General features: G+C 37.6%; 1 long non-coding RNA gene across 1 annotated transcript in view; it reads left to right on the top strand.

Annotated features, from left to right (window-relative positions):
* The first annotated feature begins 425 nt into the window (after window positions 1–425).
* LOC135203844 (uncharacterized) overlaps window positions 426–21,452 on the top strand; it is a 96,837-nt gene continuing 75,810 nt past the window's right edge. Inside the window, exons 1-2 of the long non-coding RNA XR_010312046.1 lie at window positions 426–619; window positions 2,099–2,236. This is a non-coding gene — a long non-coding RNA (uncharacterized LOC135203844). The remainder of the gene's footprint in view (window positions 620–2,098; window positions 2,237–21,452) is intronic.

Raw genomic sequence — 21,452 nt, 5'->3', positions numbered from 1 at the left:
TTACCTATTGTAAATGACGACAATATTCCGATCATGACTATAAAAAAAAACTGTTTTTTTTTCATCTGTCCATCCGCCTGTGGTGTTTTTGTATGGCAACACTGCGTCCAGGGCTTTAGATAGTTACGCTATGTGTAGTTTTAGGTAAATAAAAGGATATCTGGGTGAACATTTGCAACTGAAAAGTGTTTTAATAATTTACTGTATGCGAATTACTACACCGTTAATATTCGAAACAGGATATTATTATAATCGTTGAATGTAACTATCTAAAGCCCGGGACGCAGTGTTACCATACAAAAACACTACAGGCGGATGGACAGATGAAAAAAAACAGAGTATAGTTGCTGATTGTTGGTCAGTCGTCGACTTCAGTTAAACCAGGCTTTAACCAGCTCACAGAGCTCAGTTTTACCTTGATCGTGTCCAAGTAAAGATGTAGCACTAATATTTTCTGCGATGGCACACTATACACACTGCCATTTTGGATGGGGTTTCATTGAACTTCAGGTACAGAAAATGAAGCTTACTTGTCCCCGAAAGGCAAAAATTCCAGAATGCAGTAACCGGAATGAGAGGGGAGCAGCATACGGTATTCTTGTGGAAAAAGAAAAATCAGGTAACGCGATCGGAATGTCCGTACTTAAAGGTCTAGGTCTAGGCACTGATACATTGTACGTAACCGGCATGATAGTTAACATGATTTATCGCTTTCGTGCAAAATATGACATGTTAATTATTGTTTGAATTAAGGTGGCGGTATGCCATTACTCGTACTTGCTCATAGAGCAACCCTGAAGGTATTTATTGTGGAAGTCGACCCGTATCTCCAACGAGTCACGGTCAGCTATTGCGGACACAGTCGGGAAGGCAGAGGGTTGTCAGGTTACGGGAGGGGAGGCGGAGGGAGCACCGTTCTGTATTGAGTTATGTATAAGTAACCGACCTATTTAACTATATGGCAACGTCATGAATAAACTCTATGTTTAAATCAGTTAGAATGTGTCCGAAGTATTCCTCCCATGCATGAGGGGGCGGCCATGTTGAGCTAACCAGGTAATGTGTTGCGCTGCCAGTCATCGTACAAGATTGTTTCGGTACGTTGTCAGCAGGGAGAAATTTCCATTTCACAACACAGTTTTGTAATGATGTACAAAATCTATAAGCTACAGTATACTTCCGCACGGACTTCAAGGAACGTAACCGCGGATACGACATCCACTAGGGATTGGGGCGTCCAAATTCCAATGTATTTCGCCGTGTTTTGTACTGGCCCGAGGGTTAATTACAGTCGTCCGAATAAATATTAGTTAAAATTCTTGTTCAGGAGGTAAAACTGCATAGAAAACCCGCAACTGCCGTAGTCTAGGCCGCCGCGGAATAGTACCCTAGACCTAGCGCTTTAAATATCGAACACTGTATCGGAGAGTGAATATGTAAGTGCAGCCTGGATATCTGTTAGAGCCATTCATACACATAGGCCTATCACTATTTTGCATCTAAAATGGACTATAACGTCTGATAATGGTTCGTCGTAATGAAATCTTTGCGGCAGCAGTGACATGACTAAATAAGGATGCAGGCGAAACTTGTGCCACCAACTATCTGTGGGTATAGGGTAAAAAAACGCATGGTACAGGGGTGGACCATGTACGATCAATGTGTACAACCCCAAGAAAAGTACATTATAACGCGTCCTGACATCGGAGATGGGCATCAGACGCGACTTGTTGTTGGTGAGAAACGGAGCTAAAGACCTCTACTCCGGTGTCAGGACGCGTTATAATGTACTTTTCTTGGGGTTGTACACATTGATCGTACATGGTCGACCCCTGTACCATGCGGTTTTTTACCGGATACGAAATGTAGGATATTTCTCCACCAGAGTACTAGGCCTACGTCTCGAAGCAGTGCCCCAATTACTTAATTAATGGTGTATCTTGGAGCAGAATAACTGAGGAAACATTGGTTAAATGGCAAGAGCTAATTCTATCAATATTCGAAAAAATATATAACTAAAGCTTTAAATACAAATATGAACATGTGTTAACGTTATTTACAACAGTTTTATAGCTGCGGGTGTTTTTGTTATTTGCAGATATGATATAGAATTTAGACTTCCCTGCACATGAGACAACAAGTAGACTTTAGACTTCTCTGGATATGAGGCAACACGAAGGAGCCTAGATTGTAATGTATCTCCCGAGAGCTTTACATATGAGGCAGTTCGAAAGAGGTAAGCATAGAAAGTGTTTCGCAAGGCTTGTTACAATACAAAACCTCACGGAAGTTTCAATTCCACAACTATTCCATCTGTGAGGGAACGTTATTCATGGGTCTAACCGGAGCATGCATCCACATTTTTGTTTATTTGAATTTGATTGAATAACGAAAGCGATTATTCTATAAAGTTTTACAGTAGTTATAACTGGTTCACTTAAGGTAGATTCTTGGGTGAGCCCTACGCCTGCGAGATGTTCGTTTGGCGGACGCTGATTGGCTGGGAGCTGCCTACCTCCTTGTACCAGCCAATCAGTGGCCTCCAAACAAACGTCTCGTAAGCATTTGGCTCATCCAAGAATCTACCTTAAGTGAACCAGCTATAGTGGGATGTTGGTCACAGCAACGCATGCTCAAGCTGAGAGAGGGGTATTACGATAATATCTATTGTGTATAGGTTTTTTGCATGCATGTAACCATTTTAAAATGATGAGTACCACGGGCATTTGTGAACGAAGTTATTAGATATCGGTAATAATTTGAAAGCCCTATTTATTATTGCGTACCCCATACAGTTTCCTGAGTAGGTTAAATGACGGAGCGGCGACCTCTCCGGGAACGCGACCACCTTCCCGGAAAAGTACTTAAATTTGCTGCCATGACCTTCAGTCAAGAGTTGTATCCTATCCAGGCAGCATACCGAGAACTGTACTCTCATCTCGAAGTAAGTGCTTTCTCCTAAATTACGAAAGAATGGTATAATTCAAGCGCTTTTTCGGGAAGTGGCCACGTTCCGAGAGAGGTGGCCGCTATGACTCCGCTCGGTCATTTGCCCTATATTGTAATGTGTTGGGTTGCTTTGATACTACTTTGGTAATTTGATTATTCTGTTTATAAGAATACTTTGTAATTCATGAGGATATCATTTAGCTAACATGATTGTATCATTCTAATTTATGCGTCTTCCTCATTCTTCAAATAGTCGTTCGGGTCAGATTATTTTCCCTGATTTCAACCCATTTCGTAATGTACATATAATGTTTCAGTAAATATGTGAAATCAGCAGGGACATTTGAGATCTCCCAGGGAGTAGTATTAAACAACGCGAAACACATTTAACCCCCCACGGGCTAGTACTAAACACACGGAAACAGTGTAGATGAATCACTGTTTCGCCGTGTTTAGTACTAGCCCTCGGGGATCATATTTACACATTTGCTGTGACATATATGTATATTTCGTGTTATCGTGCAGCTGCTTGAGTAAGCACGATGGATAGTGAGACTATGTTCAGTGTTTGCGCTCACGTGTAGTTATAGTACATCAAACTGTACCATACTCTAGAAGTGACTATGGATGCTATGCAATCATTTGTTATGAAAATAAGTAGCTCTTTGAATTGACACAAAGAATGCACAGAACATAAAAAAAGCGAAAATAGTCAGTTGGTCCGGGACATGTTTTCTAAATTAGCAGTGATTGGCATTATTAAACAGTTCGCTTCTCGGCGTGTAGTCTCTCCTATTTAGTTCATATCGTATTTCATTCTAATAAGGCTGATTCCCCCTTCCCCCACCCCCCCAACACCTCTCTCTCTCTCTCTCTCTCTCTCTCTCCTTATAAGACTAACTATTTGGTGTGAAGTGATAGGTTTCCTTGACAACATAGAATTTTAAATGTTGGAGGGCACAGGAAAACTCAATTGGAATTTCAAATCAAAATAACCATTATAGATGTATTTAATGAGACAGATACAAGTATTGTCCAGGTTGCTGATAGAGGAAAATAAAATGCTGAATTGTTCTTACAAAGGAACGTGATAGCATCCGCCATTCATCATATAGTACTAGTTATACCCTAGCTGTTTTTTGTTGTTTGTTTTTTTTTTTTTTTTTTTTTTTTTTTTTTTGTTGTTAGGTTCAATACCACTCGGGTTACTAGAAACATTATTCTTGTCGGGGGTATTGGTTATATGTCTTACTTTATTTTATTATCTATCTTATTTGTAGTCGTTTTTTCCTGTTGGTTTTACTTATTTACCTTTCATTGCTCATTCGTCACTTCTCAATTCCTTTTTTTTTTTTTTATTTGGTTACTTACCTTACGGCGTTTTAGCTTTCTGCTTTGCGTGTTATTCCAATGCATTGTCAATATACGTTATATATATATATATATATATATATATATATATATATATATATATATATATGTGTGTGTGTGTGTGTGTGTGTGTGTGTGTGTGTGTGTGTGTGTGTGTTCGCGTTCGCACATTCTTAAGAGCCAAACGAGCTGGTCCCACTTTATAATCAGTGAAAGCTATCTTTTCGTGTAATGAGGACATGATGTACCGTGTAGATTGTCACACGCGGTGGGCCGTAGCCTTTAGGGGAGGGGGCGGGGAGGAGAATGGGATTAACAACCACATGCCGAAAACTTGCCTTCCGCTTCTCTTCAAGGTTTTGGTATTTGGTTGTTATTCTCAGTCTCCCTTCCTCCAAAAGCTGTGACCCACCGCGTCGATTATGTATTAGGTACACTATCAACTCGTTAGACGAAAAAGATAACGTTAATTGGTAAAAAAAAAAAAAAAAAAAAAAAGTAAAAAAAAAAAAAAGTGAGAACAATTCGTTTGGCTTCCTAGGGATTGAACTCTGCACCCTAGCTGGTGAGGGCTGCTAACAACTGGACCACATTTTATATACGTTTTCCGTCCTCTCATTTCCTTGGTTTAGTGGGACTGTGTTTAGATTTAGTGGTTGGTGGTTTTTTAGGTTTAGAGGGGGAGAGTGCTCTGGTTTAGTGGTGGTAAGCTTATGTTGAGTGGGGTTGTGTTTAGGTTTAGTGGGGGATGTGTGTTTTGATATAAGATATGTTTAGGTTTAGTGGGAGTGTGTTTTGATTTATGGGATATTAACGTTTAGTAGGGGTGTGTTTAGCCTTGGTAGGGGCATGTGTTTAGGTTTTGCCAGCGGTGCATTTAGGTTTAATGAGGGGTGTGTTTAAGTTTAATAGGGGTGAGTGTAGGTACATTTGGGATGCATTTAGGTTTAGTGGAGGGTACATTTAAGTTTAGAGGGAGGGGTGTTTAGGTTTAGTGGAGGGTGTGTTTAGGTTTGGTGGTGGATGTGTTTAGGTTTAGTGTGGAAGTCTTTTGGTTTAGTGGAGATATTTTTAGGTTTTGTGTTGGAATGTGTTTAGGTTTGGTGGATGTGTTTTGATTCAAAGGGGTGTAAATTTAAGTTTATATCGGGCGGGGGTAGTCTTTGTTTAGTATACGGTGTGCTTATGTTTAGTGGAGATGTGTTCTGGTTTAGTGAGAGTAGGTATGTTTAGGTACAGTGGGGGCACATTTAGGTTTAGTGAAGGGTGTGTTTAGATTTTGTGGCTGGTGTGTGTTTAGGTTTAGAGGAGGGTGTATTTATGTTTAGTGCCTGGTGCATTTAGATTAAGTGGGAGGAGTGTTTCTGTTTAGATGAAGATGTGTTTTGGTTTGATGGGAGGGATGTTTAGGTTTCCTAGTGAATGCGTTTAGATTAAGTGGGAATGTGTTTAGGCGTACGTGGGGTTGTGTCTAGCTTTATTAGAGATGCATTTAGCTTTAGTGGTGTGTGTGTTTATGTTTAGTAAGAGGTGTGTTTAGGTTTGGTGAAAGGGGTGTTTAGGTTTAGTAAATGGTGTGTGTAGGTTTAGTGGGGGTGTGTTATGGGTTAGTAGGGGTTTATTTAGTTATAGTAGGAGGATGTGTTTTGGTTTAGTGGGGACGTGGTTAGGTTTAGTGGGGACTGTGTTTAGGTTTAGTGGGGGTGTTTCAGGTAAAAGGGGGTTGTGTTTAGGTTTAGTGGGTTGTGTTTAGCGTTTGGGGGATGTGTTTCGGGTTAGGGGTTGTTTTCATTCAGGAAGTGTTTAGGTATAGTGGGGACATGTTAATCCAAATCGCACCGCGTTACTTTCCTTTTAAGGAAAATGATCGACTGTCATTCAGAGTATTCCAGGGAAACATATGTATATATATATATATATATATATATATATATATATATATATAATATGACTGGTAAAAGTGTTCTTGTAAGCCAACAGAATTCCCATCTAATAAAAGGAGCCCATAAAAACACCAAAATGTAGAGAGAAAAGTACTATATTTCAGAGACTGCTGTCTCTCTCTTCAGGTATATGAATGAGAAAAGTTTACAGAAAAGGTGGTATTTATACCAAGAGATTCGTCCACAAGTAAGCCAATTTAGGTCACCCCCGCTGATAATCTTCCTTTAATCTTCTTAAGCTTGTTGGTTGAATGAACACTGCGTCGACGATGTCTGATGTCCAATTCCCTTTTGAGATGTTCATTACCTGCTTCTCTTTTATTAAAGGCCGATTCCATCATTTGACTCTTGTACCGGCAAGTTTGCTGCTATAAATTACACGTGACATATTCCAGTTTATTCTATGGTTATGTTCATTTATATGATTGAAAATAGCCGAGTTCTGTTGTCCATACCTAACTGACCGTTTGTGTTGTATTAATCTCTGGGGAAGTGATTTACCTGTAAATCCGATGTAAGATTGGTCACAGTCCTGGCATGGGATCATCATATACCCCAGAGTCTTTGGGCGTGTCTTTTGTTGGACGTTAATCAGGGATTTGGCTAAGGTATTTGGGTAGGTAAATGCAAAAAGGGGGGTTGGATTTCCAAGGGTGTGAGTTACTCTCTTAATCGTCTCCAGGTGGGGAATTTTTATTTTATTGTTGGGTGTGTCTCTGGTCTTGTCTTTAGGGGGTCGGTAGAAAATTACGTTTGCTTTTTGAATTGCTTTCTCAATTATATGGTCAGGATACTTTAAAGATGAAAGTTGCTTGCGAATTAGTTCAAATTCTTTTTCCAGGAAATCTGGGGAACAAATTCGGAAGATTTTTGTCACAAATTCAGAGAAGCACATATACCACTTCACAACAGAAAACTTTTAAGCCTTGACGTAGACTCCCTATTCACAAAAGTACCAGTACAGGACGTTCTTCAGTTTTTAAGGGAAAAATTATCCCCCTATTCAGATCATTTTCCCTTTGGCACTTGACAAAATAATAAAGTTAGTTGAATTATGTGCATCTAATACGTATTTTCATTCGGGGAATCATTCTACAAGCAAAAATTCGGGTGTAGTATGGGTAGTCCTTTAAGGCCTATTTTAGCCAATCTGTACATGGAATACTTTGAAACTACAGTAATAAATGCAATAAAACCCAAAAACATGCTGTGGATGAGATACTGGATGACATACTAACATTTGGGATAATAATGTGGGGTAATTTTAATGAATTCCTCTCAAAATTAAACGCATTAGTATGCCCAGCATCAAATTTAAAGTTGAATGGGAAACAGACAACAAAATTCCTTTTCTTGATGTTTTAATAATCAAGAGACACGACAGAATACAAATTTACCATATACAGAAAACCAACGTTCTCACTTCATATATTCACTACTTTAGCTATCATGACAATACTATCAAGATAGGTCTAGCCAGCAACCTATTCCTAAGAGCCTTACGAATTTGTTCCCCAGATTTCCTGGAAAAAGAATTTGAACTAATTCGCAGCACTTTCATCTTTAAAGTATCCTGACCATATAATTGAGAAAGCAATTCAAAGCACCAACGTAATTTTCTACCGACCCCCTAAAGACAAGACCAGAGACACACCCAACAATAAAATAAAAATTCCCACCTGGAGACGATTAAGAGAGTAACTCACACCCTTGGGAAATCCAACCCTTTTTGCATTTACCTACCCAAATACCTTAGCCAAATCCCTGATTAACGTCCAACAAAAGACATCGCCCAAAGACTCTGGGGTATATGAGATCCCATGTCCAGGACTGTGACCAATCTTACATCGGATTTACAGGTAAATCACTTCCCCAGAGATTAATACAACACAAACGGTCAGTTAGGTATGGACAACAGAACTCGGCTATTTTCAATCATATAAATGAACATAACCATAGAATAAACTGGAATATGTCACGTGTAATTTATAGCAGCAACTGCCGGTACAAGAGTCAAATGATGGAATCGGCTTAATAAAAGAGAAGCAGGTAATGAACATCTCAAAAGGGAATTGGACATCAGACATCGTCGACGCAGTGTTCATTCAACCAACGCTTAAGAAGATTAAAGGAAGATTATCATCGGGGGGTTGACCATAAAATTGGGCTTACTTGTGGACGAATCTCTTGGTATAAATACCACCTTTTCTGTAAACTTTTCTCATTCATATACCTGAAGAGAGAGACAGCAGTCTCTGAAATATAGTACTTTTCTCTCTACATTTTTGGTGTTTTTATGGGCTCCTTTTATTAAGATATATATATATATATATATATGTATATATATATAATATATATTATATAATATATACGTGTGTGTGTGTGCATCAGCTAGCTGGGAGCACAGCTTTGCTATGCTGTGTAGCAGAAGGTTTCAGTGAAATTCGACATTATCTTTGGCTGACACGAACTATGCGTGAGGGGGAAGGGTTGTCTTGCCTCAAGTTGTAAACCAACTAAGTCCAACACAAGTTCGGTGTTGGAAACTTAGCAAACATTGTTCGAAGCGTAGAGGTCTTCTAGCTTCCTTTGACAGAGCCATCTCGGAACTAATTTATAAGGTACAAAAAATATTTCACGTACTGAGTCTAAATAGATTCAGTATGGTTTCTAAAAATCTAGGTTCCGTATTACCCGTTTAAGACTTATAAGTAATATTTTTTCGTTAATAACATAATAACCTGATTAAAATGTAGTATATATAGCAAGACTGAAGATGTACGCTACGCAAAAGAGACGGGAATTATAATAACGAATACATTACATATCTAACCTTGATACTGAAGGACTTAATGTACATAGTAGCCGGTTACTTGGATGTAGTATAGGATACCTTCAGCTTTAGGTTTGTTAAATACTTTTGTTGATATTGCATTTGATTTGTTACACATGATATCAATAGTTAAAAAAAAATATCTATATATATGCAAATACATTATATATAAATATATATATATATATATATATATATATATATATATATATATATATATATATATATATATATATATATATGTGTGTGTGTGTGTGTGTGTTTGTGTGTGTGTGTGTGTGTGTGTGTGTGTGTGTATAGCCTATGTACAGTACATACATAAAATTTAACGAAATGTTATTATGTTCTTAAGTCAGTGAAACATGGAAAGATATTGCATGTTCAATAGTAGTGTATTATAACAGACTATTTACAGCAGAAATGTTCCTTTGGCATTATGAAAGTGAAAAACAATCTCAATTTTACGGTAGTCTTTGAAATGTTTTAAGAAACAGCCCCTCGGTTCTCTGCATTACGCCCATTCCCATTCTTGGGATTTCTTCAGTTTTATCTTCCATGATCTTCCCAGCATTGAGAAGGGATCGTGTGGAATCGGAACCTCCTTCCTGAATCGGTGAATCATCTTTAGGCGGATTCGATACGATGGAGCCTGCATTTCCAGAGTCTTATTTCTTGGGCGTCCTACCCCGCGATTTCTTTGCCTCTGGAGGAAATGCGAAAATTTATATAATGTTGTAGTGTTCTTTGGTAATCGCTAGCAGTTACCTTTCTTTGTTAATAACTCGTTGTGTTTTTCCTTTGTTTATAACATAATGTTCTTCCTTTGTTGACAAGTCGTGTTCTATCTGTGTTATTAACTCTGCTTGTCCTTCGTTTTTAACTCCTCTTGTCCTTTCTTTGTTAATAACTCGTCATGATATTTCTTTGTTAATAACTGGGGACGTTGTTTCAGTATTAATAACATTTGCGTTTTTTTTATAGAGAGAGATATTTGATAAGGAAATTGGCATGGTTTTCGTATGCTAAAGTTTGGACAACATTGTGTTTAGTGTTTCTGGATTTTTTTTTTTACTGGGAAAATATCAGTATCTAATGATAATCAATATATTGTTTAAGGAAACTGTATAGAATAGGTTTTCGAACGGAAAAAAGATATGGATTTATTTTCGATATTTAATACATATTGTGAAGGGAACCCGTTGGGAGTTTTTGGCCGATAAAATTCACACTTTTCTCTAGAATCGAATTATTGTTTTCAAGTCTAATGCCACAGGATATGTTTTTGACCTGATAAATGTACAGTTTCCCTAGAAAACAAATATAACTTCAGAGGGAAACTAGTAACTTGTTGAAGGAAACTAATTATTTAATAATCAGGAATCCCACACCAAGAAAAACTACTCTAGAATCGTGTAAACTTATGATGGAAAAGTCAAGGTTGATTTCGGTGTAATTTTTTTGTTTCAGTTCCAACAAAACGATATGTCCATTTCTACCAAAGAGAAAACCTACTGAGATTTGCTCTGATCTTTGACCTATTCACTTCTCTGTCTTGAGGAACGAGTTAATATTTCTTTCATTGGCAAAAGACGTCTGGAATTGTATTTTTCATGTTATCGCGGCCTCCTCACACACAGTGCTCTATTCATTCATCCAAGATTCTGTGGTAATTTATTCATACTTATTTGCCTCTGTACCGTGTGATTTTACATAGCTTCGGCTAAGCTTATCGTCTCCAACATTTTTTTTTATAAAAAAAAAAAAAAAAAAAAAAAAAAAAAAACACAAAAAACATAATAATAATAATAGTAAAACTATATCATTAGTTTCTCTTATATAATATATATATATATATATATATATATATAATATATATATATATATATATATAACATCAGAAATCAAGGGAAGTTTACTTGGAATTTAACTGCCACAAAAACTTGAAGAAACACAGCAACATAAGTGATGTACGTGTGTACGACGTAACTGCAAAACTACGTGAATATACTTATTGAAAAGAGATTTTCTCGGCAGAGTCGATTTATTAATAAATATTGTTACTTATAAATTGCCTATAAGCGTTTTGCAAGTGGCTTGTATCATTTATGTAATGTTTACTTCACAACTTTTGTGTTTGTCTTTGTTTTATTTTTTTAATCTAATATATCGCTGACCCCTTTCCATTTTATTGATGTTTGTTAGCAATTTCTACTAATCGATTCCCTTCTGTACGTGCTTACTGTCATTCATCTTTTTTTTTTCTCATGAATTTACTTTTAATAATAACCGATTCAGTAATAACCATAACAACTCCTTTTTCGTGCTTACACGTATTTGAACACTATGAGATTCAGGGCCTCTGTAACACGGTTTTTTGGACTTTGCTCCTTATCAAAGCATCGGATGTAGCTGAAAGTTGACATATGTATATTTTACAACCACACACAAATTTTGTCAGCATTATCAATAACCTAAACCCGATAGTTTTAATTTTTATAGAGTAAAAATGATCTAGCCGACGCCATGGCCAATGATTACGAGCCAAGAGTCGAAAAACATTCATTACGTAAGCAAGGTAAACACCGTTTTACGAAATGCTGCCCCGCCCATCCGCCAGACAGAAACTTCATTCCCCTTGCTCCATCTGGTCTGAAACCCATAGCAGTCAAGAATGGCTAACGGGATTTGGAATTTTCCCCGTGGTTGCAAAACTGCATTTGTCTTACGACTTGTAACTTTATACAGGCAAGAGAAAGCCCGTGGCCATACTTACTATAGCTTGAATAGGTAATTATTCAGTTTATAGTTCAAATCCAATGTTTATGGTCTGATTTGTATTTAGCCTAACGCGATTATGATACTTGTAATGTCATTCAGGATTTTGAACATTTCCATTAACTATTCACTATGCCACCAAGATAGAGAGAATGAGAGAGATTGTATGTAATCAGCCTTTATATAACTATTTTTGTTAAAATAAGATTTTTATCCAAAGTAAATACAAGCTTATATGTGCTAAAATCTCCAGCAGACCAACAGATCATCCAATATTTTTTTCTTTTTCTTCTTTAGGCCGTACGACATGTTGGATATAAAGACTTTATGAATGGCGGAACGATACATAGATGTGGGTGGGGTGCTAGCGTAGCAATACTACTGTAGTAATAGCAGTAATATACATGAATTAAACGTTTAGGACAACTGCTGAGATCCTTGAGGATCATTTAGCATTTCTTACAACTGTTCGAGAAATGAGTTTTTATAGCCAGAAGTTAAACTTTCTAATCCAACAATGCCCATGATAGCCTTCAGTGTTATCCTGAATTATAACGATGCCAAAGTGGGTGGAGCCTCGTGAAGTCATCATTCTGACGATAATTATTGGTGAAGGTTTAAAGCCAAAATACGGTACCGGCTATTTTTCTTCAGTAAATAGGTAGATAGCCAATAAATAAAAATTGCTTGACATTGGATATAGCAGTTATCAAATCAAGCTTGTCTACTATGTTTTTTTAAATTACCAAGTATTCCCTACATCTTGTCAATCTGATTGTGACCTATAAAGAAGACTGTAATTTCTTAGGACACTTATTTTGGGAGTTAGACTAATAATCGAAGTGTTTTTGTATTTATTAACATATTTTGTTGGTTTGTTCATTATGACTATTATCAGTGGAGAGGCTTCAGAGTTCATAAAGGTGTACTGCTTTGCTTGTATTTAAATTTGTATGTCATTGTTGCCAGAGGTGTAGCCTTCGTTACGTATAGCCAATCATCCATCGAGAAAGAGGGAAGAAATGCTGTCATAAGTTACGTAACGAGTGCGTTCGAAACCTTTTCTCTGAGTAAGTTGGCCCGTCTTCAAAAAAAGTAACTTTTACATTATAAGTACCAAGTTTATTCAACCTACGTAATGCAGAATACAGTCAAAATTTCTGTGTAGATATAATGTGTATTCTGAATAAGCGATATATTTATGAAATGCATAGATAAAAAGTTATTTCCAAAAAACCGTGTTACAGAGACCCTGAATCTCATAGTAGTATACTTGAATGCACATAATGAAGCAAAAAACTATAACCAGCCCCTTTCGTATTGTTATTGAAATTATACAATGAAAACGATAATTATAAAAAAATATAGTGTTATTTCATATTATCCTCTGTATAAACTAGATAAACTACGAGCACCATCGCAGTACGATGTAGACTTGTAGACAATGCAATTCAATGAACCAATTTTCATACTGGATTTCAAAGTCCTTCTACAATTCCACGATTTCTAAAATGCCTATTATAATATCCTTCCCTGTTTGCGGAAGGTTTTTTGAAGCGTAATACAGATACGAGTGAACGGTTCCTCTGTCGAATTCCCACGTCACTTTGATTCCAAGAGCAAATGCAATACTGGCCAACGGGACTCGTACTCCTAAACAAACACGCCGACGGAGCTGAGCATGTTTACGCAAGTCCCTAGACCAAATAGAGAGAAAGGAAAAGAAAAAAAATCATGGTGGAAAAAGTCTTATATAGCATTTTCTCTCGATTCAAAAGTCCTGGCATACAGATGGATACAATAAGAGAGGTGTTTTTTCTGTCCGTATTTTCTTTCGTTTTCTGACTTGAAGGTTGACGTAGGAAGTAACATTGTCCATTAAACAGCTGTTTGTAGTTGGGCAGTTGAGGAAATTGAATCGGTATTTGAGTATTAAAGTGTTTGTTTACGTAATATGTAGACTATACTTGAGCACACGGGCGCGCTGAGTTACTGTTGCTACTGTGCCACCCAGGGCTATTCGTGTATTACCTGATCGGAATACCACCGATTAAATTAATTGAGTACGATGTAAGGTATGAAAATTTTCGAAATTGTAATAGAAAACATTTAGACTACAATTATTAATCTTATGCCTATAAGCACACAAACACATATGTGTTCTATATCTATTTATCTATATACTATATGTGTGTTTTTAGATATAAGATTACAAATTGCATTTTAAATGTTTTCCTTTACAATTTCCAGAGTTTTCATACCTTACATCGTACTTAACCCTAAACGCCGACTGGACGTATTTTACGTCGACATGTCTCTCGGGTGCCGACTGGAAAAGTATTACGTCGACATACAAAAAGTTTTAAAAATTCGCGGAAAAAAATACTTTTAGGCCTACACCGAAAACTCTGAATCACGCGCCTTGGGGGATGCTGGGAGTTCACGGATCAAGGTGTTTGTTTGTTTACAATCGTTACGCAGGCGCGCAAGCGCGAATTTCTTTCTTGCCGCACTAAAAAGTATCTGTGACACATCTCTGAAATTATTTCGTCACTTGACATAATTTTTGTACCATTTTAAATTAGCCGTTACATAGAGTATTATATATGAAAATGTGCGCATTTTGTATGTAGAATACAACAAAAAAAATACTCATGATTGTAGCTTTTATCAGTTTTAAGATATTTCATATAAATAACGATAAGTGCCAAAATTTCAACCTTCGGTCAACTTTGACTCTACCGAAATGGTCGAAAAACGCAATTGTAAGCTAAAACTCTTATATTTTAGTAATATTCAATCATTTATACTTAATTTTGCAACTAATTGGAAGTGTCTAGCACAATATTTCGATTTATGGTGAATTTTGATGAAAAAACTTTTTCCTTACGTCCGCGCGGTAACTCTCCGAAAATAATCATACATGCGATTGTGGTAATGTTTGCACCATTTTAAAATTAGCCGTTACATAAAGTTTTATATATGAAAATGTGCGCAATTTCATGCACAATACAACTAAAAACAAACCCATGGTTGTAGCTTTTATCAATTTTGAAATATTTCATATAAAAAATGATAAGTGACAAATTTTCAACCTTCGGTCAATTTTGACTCTACCGAAATGGTCGAAAAACGCAATTGTAAGCTAAAACGCCCTATATTCTAGTAATATTCAAGCATTTACCTTCATTTTGCAACAAATTGGAAGTCTCTAGCACAATATTTCGATTTATGGTGAATTTATGAAAAAAATAACATTTTCTTTACGTCCGCGCGGTAACTCTTCCGAAAAAATCATACGTGCGATTGTGGTAATGTTGCACCATTTTAAATTAGCCGTTACATAACGTTTTATATATGAAAATGTGCGCAATTTCATGTATAATACAACAATAAAATAGTTGAAGGTTTGTAGCTATTCTCATTTTCGAAATATTTGCATATAAATCACGATAAATAGAAAAAAAACCACGTTCGGGTCAAATTTGACTCTACCGAAATGTGTCGAAAAAACGCAATTGTAAGATAAAAACTCTACAGTCTAGTAATATTCAGTCATTTTATCTTCATCGTGAAACAAATTCGAAGTCTCTAGCACAATATTTAAAATTTATGGTGAATTTTTTTAAAAAAACTTTCCTTCCCTCCGCGCGCGGATTCTCCGCACAAATCTCCGAAATGCGTAAGTCCCATTCTCGGAATATTTGCTCCGTTTCATATTAGGCATTTCATCAGAGTTTTATTTATATGAAAAATGTGCGCAATTTCATGTAGAATAAAACGAAAAATATTTGAAAGTTGTAGCTTTTTCTTATTTCCGAAATAATTGCATATAAAAAAATATATATATAAAAAATTCGACATTCGGTCAACTTTAGCTCGTCAGATATGGCCGAAAACTGCATTTGTAAGCTAATATTCTTACAGTATAGTAATATTTCAATCATTTTGTCTTCATTCTGAAACATATTGGAAGTCTCTAGACAATATTTTAGATTATGGTGAATTTTTGAAAAAAATATGTGTTACGTAAGCGCGTTACGAATTCATGCATTATTTTGTGATAATATTTTCTCTGTGTTGCTTTTTATCGTTTTACAATGTATATATCAAAATGATCGCAATTTAGTGGCACATTACAACGAAAAAAAAAAGTAACTTGTTACCTTCAACCGTTTGCGCACAGCGCGATTTGAATACAATTATATATGAAATTTCGTTTTGCGCTATCATATATCGCATTATTTATATATGATAATGATAACTTTTTTTCATTTCTGATGGTTGCATACTAAACTTCAAGCAATGACAAAAAAAGGAGCCAAAAATGAACTCTAATCTTGAAAACTAAGCGCGCTGTGATTTTTGAAAAAAATATTTTTTCGCTTACGCGCTCACTTCCAAACCCCTACCGGCATGGGACGGGAGTCATTTTTTATTTACTGCTCGGCGTTGTGTTAATTAAATTTTAATCCTGGTATTCGATCAGATATACAAGACAGCCCCCTGGGCGCCACAGTGTATTCCGATCAGATAGACCAAGAGCCCTGGGCGCCACAGTTGTAACAGTAACTCAGGTGATGACGACAGCAGTGGCTTAATGAGGTCTGTCGTCTCCTTGCACTTGCTTGAGTTATTTTGACTTCTGATTTTAATTACATTTGACCTCGTACTCTCACTCTGTATTTCGTAAATTTTGTTTCATGTCTCCTTATTACTGCAATATTTTGTTTGTTTACCTGTTTTTCGCTCGATCTTTACGTGTGGTATGTATGCCCAACAGAATTAAATTCAATGGGTTTTTCTTTCCCGTTATCCTAGAAATATTTACTGTAAGAAAGACAGCCGGAATCGTGAGGAGTAAGGCTGTTTTTTTTTCAGCTGTAAAAAAATCGCTACAAGAGCGATGTTGCCATGTAAGAGCAGTTGCAAAATATCTGAGAAGTCAGCCTTCCAGGATAGAATTTTACCTTAAATTATATTACTAAATATTAAACACAAAATTAATTCCGATCAAAAGTGTAATACAAATTCCTTGTGTATTATTTATATGGTTTCTACAGCGCACAGCTTTACTTTCTTCCTCTTTTCATTTGGAACACTTCTTAAGTAACTGTCCAAGTTCTTTAACTTTGATTAAGGCCTCACCTTTCGAGGATGGTCTGAAAGCTGTAAATACATAGGTATACTTTTAATTCTAACAATAGGATTTCTTGCAGTTTTCTAACATGCCTCTTCATTATACATTATTATTATTATTATTTTTATTTATTTTTTTTTTTTTTGCTCTATCACATTCCTCCAATTCGACTGGGTGGTATTTATAGTGTGGGGTTCCGGGTTGCTACTGCCTCCTTAGGAGTCCATCACTTTTCTTACTATGTGCGCCGTTTCTAGGATCACACTCTTCTGCATGAGTCCCGGGAGCTACTTCAGCGTCTAGTTTTTTTCTAGATTCCTTTTCAGGATCTTGGATCGTGCCTAGTGCTCCTATGATTATGGGTACGATTTCCACTGGCATATCCCATATCCTTCTTATTTCTATTATCAGATCTTGATACTTATCAATATTTTACCTCTCTTTCTCTTCAACTCTGGCGTCCCATGGTATTGCGACATCAATGAGTGATACTTTCTTCTTGACTTTGTCAATCAACGTCACTTCTGGTCTATTTGCACGTATCACCCTATCCGTCCTGATACCATAGTCCCAGAGGATCTTTGCCTGATCGTTTTTCCATCACTCCCTAGGAGTTGCTGCTCGTACCACTTATTACTGCAAGGTAGCTGATGTTCTTGCACAGCTCCAGTGGAGGGCTTTTGCCACTGAATCATGCCTCTTTTTGTACTGGTTCTGTGCAAGTGCCAGGCATTCGCTTGCTATGTATGTTTATGGTCATTTTTTCGTATTGCACTTCCTACATATTGGAGAGATGTTATTTCCGTCTATCGTTCTTTGAACATGTCTGGTTCTTGGCCTGATCTTGTGCCGCTGTTATCATTCCTTCAGTTTCCTTCTTGAGCTCTCCCCCTCTGTAGCCATTGCCATGTGTCATCACTGGCTAGTTCTTAGTCTGTCTCATGTATTGTCCGTGCATTGGTTTGTTGTGCCAGTCCTGTGTTCTGTCTGTCATTCTCCTGTCTCTGTATATTTCTGGGTCTTCGTTTCTACTTTTATTAGTCCTTTCTTCCCATGCACTCTTTAGCACTCGTTCTTCACTGGTTTCAGATATTGCCCCAGTGCTCTGTTCATGATGTTGACGCAGTCCTCTATACTTAGTAGTCCTTCTCCTTCCTTTCCTTTCGTGTTATGTATAGTCTGTGCGTATTTGCTCTTGGGTGTAGTGCTTTGTGTATTGTCATAGTTACTGGTTTTTCTGATATATGCTGTGGAGTTCTGCTTCGTCCATTCACTATTCCTGCGCTGTATCTGATTACTGGCACTGCCTATGTGTTATGGCTTTTATCATATTTTCCGGCGGTTGAGTTTTGACTGAGTATCGCCTTGAGTCTCTGCATATATTCTTTTCCTGATCGTGGCCTTCATCTCTTGGTGTTTTTTATATCCCTCCTTCCATTATTCCCAGGTATTTGTATCCTGTCTCATCTATGTGTTTGGATGTTGCTCCCATCTGGTAGCTTTATCCTTCAGTTCTCGTTACTTTGCCTTTTTGTATGTGACTAAGGCGCATTTTTCTATTCCAAACTCCATCCTGATGTCCCAGATACAATCCTTACAGTCTGGATTAGGGATCTATTTCCTTGATGCTCTTACCATACAGCTTGATGTCGTCCATGAACATCAGATGGTTAATTCTGTTGCCTCTTTCCTTGAGTTGGTACCCGGCATCCATCTTTCGTAGTTACTTTTGTCATGGGAATCATGGCTACTACAAGAGATAGTGGGGACAGTGAGTCGCCCATGGAAGATCCCTCTCCTGATATTAACCTCTGCTAGTCTTATTCCAGAGCTTGTAAGTATTGTATTCCAGTTGCGCATTGTATTTTGAGGAAGCTGGTGGTGGTTTTTTCCCTCTGCCCCATATATTTTCAGGCATTCTATTAGCCATGTGTGTGGTATCATGTCGAAGGCTATCTTATAGTCTATCCATGCCATGCTTAGGTTGGTTTTCCTTCTCCTTCTGTTCTTCATTACCATTTTGTCTATCAAGAGCTGGTCTTTTGTGCCCCTACACTTCCCCTTCTAGCAGCCTTTCTCTGATGGGGGATGGTGGGGCGGTTTTTGTCTCTTCTAGGTAATTGTATAGCCTTTCACTGATAATACCTGTTAGTAACTTCCACATTATTAGTTATTAGTAGGCAGGTGATAGGCCTGTAGTTACTGGCTATGTTTCCCTTACTCTTGTCTTTTTGTACTAAGGATGTTTTTCCTGTGGTCATCCATTTGGGTGCATGGCGATTTGAGATACAATGCTGGAGTTGTTCTGTTATTCGTGGGAGTAGGGCCTTGAAGTTTTTGAGCCAGTATCCATGGACTTCATTGGGACCTGGGGCTTTCCAGTTTGGCATTTTCTTTAGTTGGTGTCTGACTGTGTCTGTCGTGATCTCTGTGAATCTTTGTTTATTCTCCCTGTTTCTTCTTCCTTGATTTCCTGGAGCCACGTTGCATGTTTGTTGTGTGATACCGTATTGCTCCATATGTTTTCCCAGAGTCTCTTACTTGGTTCGGCTTCAGGAATTTCTTGGTGGTTGTCTTCCCCTCTTAGTTGGCTTTAGAGTCTTTTCTGGTTGGTTCCGAATAGTTTGTTCTGTTGGTATCCCTTATTCCTGTTCATGTACCGTTGGATCTTATGTGGTTTGGCCAAAGCCTCTGTTTTACATCTTACTTTGTTGTGTTGTTTTTTTAGTCCTCTCTCTTGTACTTTTGTATTTCTCGTTGAGTTCCTCCCTTGTTTTCTTGTTTCTTAGACCTTTTTTTCTGCCATCCTCTTTCAGTTTACTCTAGTCAGATCTCATCACCATGATTTCCTTTCCAGGCGCCTTTTCCAAGGAGGTTGCTGTTTTGGTTTCTGTTGGGTTGGTTGTGCTGGTGGTGTTGGTGTTCGAATCCCCATCAGTTCTGCTACTAATCTTGCTGCTGCATATGCCAAGTTATTTGTTTCTGTGATACTGGTGGTGTGTATTATGCCCATTATTTCATTGACCTCACTTGTTTTCTCCCTTAATTTCTTGATTATTATTTTTTTTTTTTTTTTTTTTTTTTTTTTTTTTTTTTTGCTCTATCACAGTCCTCCAATTCGACTGGGTGGTATTTATAGTGTGGGGTCCGGGTTGCATCCTGCATCTTAGGAGTCCATCACTTTCTTACTATGTGTGCCGTTTCTAGGATCACACTCTTCTGCATGAGTCCTGGAGCTACTTCAGCCTCTAGTTTTTCTAGATTCCTTTTCAGGGATCTTGGGATCGTGCCTAGTGCTCCTATGATTATGGGTACGATTTCCACTGGCATATCCCATATCCTTCTTATTTCTATTTTCAGATCTTGATTACTATCCATTTTTTCCCCTCTTTCTCTTCTTCTGGTGGGTCCCAGTGGTATTGCGACATCAATGAAGTGATACTTTCTTCTTGACTTTGTCAATCAACGTCACGTCTGGTCTGTTTGCACGTATCACCCTATCCGTTCTGATACATAGTCCCAGAGGATCTTTGCCTGTATCGTTTTCCTATCACTCCTTCAAGGTTGGTGCTCGTACCACTTATTACTGCAAGGTAGCTGATGTTTCTTGCACAGGCTCCAGTGGAGGGCTTTGCCACTGAATCATGCCTCTTTTTGTAACTGGTTCTGTCAAGTGCGGGCATTCACTTGCTATGTGGTTTATGGTTTCATTTTCAGTATTGCACTTCCTACATATGGGAGAGATGTTATTTTCCGTCTATCATACTTTGAACATATCTGGTTCTTAGGGCCTGATCTTGTGCCGCTGTTATCATTCCTTCAGTTTCCTTCTTTAGCTCTCCCCTCTGTAGCCATTGCCAATTGTCATCGCTGGCTAGTTCTTCAGTCTGTCTCATGTATTGTCCGTGCATTGGTTTGTTGTGCCAGTCCTCTGTTCTTTCTGTCTTTCTCCTGTCTCTGTATATTTCTGGTCTTCGTCTACTTTATTAGTCCTTCTTCCCATGCACTCTTTAGCCACTCGTCTTCACTGGTTTTCAGATATTGCCCCAGTGCTCTGTTTTCGATGTTGACACAGTCCTCTATACTTAGTAGTCCTCTCCTCCTTCCTTCGTGTTATGTAATGTCTGTCCGTATTGCTCTTGGGTTGTAGTGCTTTGTGTATTGTCAATTGTTTCCTGGTTTTCTGATCTATGCTGCGGAGTTCTGCCTTCGTCCATTCCACTATTCCTGCGCTGTATCTGATACTGGCACTGCCCATGTGTTTATGGCTTTTATCATATTTCCGGCGTTGAGTTTTGACTTGAGTATCGCCTTGAGTCTCTGCATATATTCTTTCCTGATCGTGTCCTTCATCTGGTTGGTTGTTTTATATCTCCTCCTTCCATTATTCCCAGGTATTTGTATCCTGTCTCATCTATGTGTTTGATGTTGCTCCCATCTG

The sequence above is a fragment of the Macrobrachium nipponense genome, chromosome 44 (genome assembly GCF_015104395.2).
Source record: "Macrobrachium nipponense isolate FS-2020 chromosome 44, ASM1510439v2, whole genome shotgun sequence".
NCBI classification, from domain to species: Eukaryota; Metazoa; Arthropoda; class Malacostraca; order Decapoda; family Palaemonidae; genus Macrobrachium; species Macrobrachium nipponense.
The sequence above is the reverse complement of the archived record's forward strand: the minus strand, read 5'-3'. Positions and strand labels throughout refer to the sequence as shown.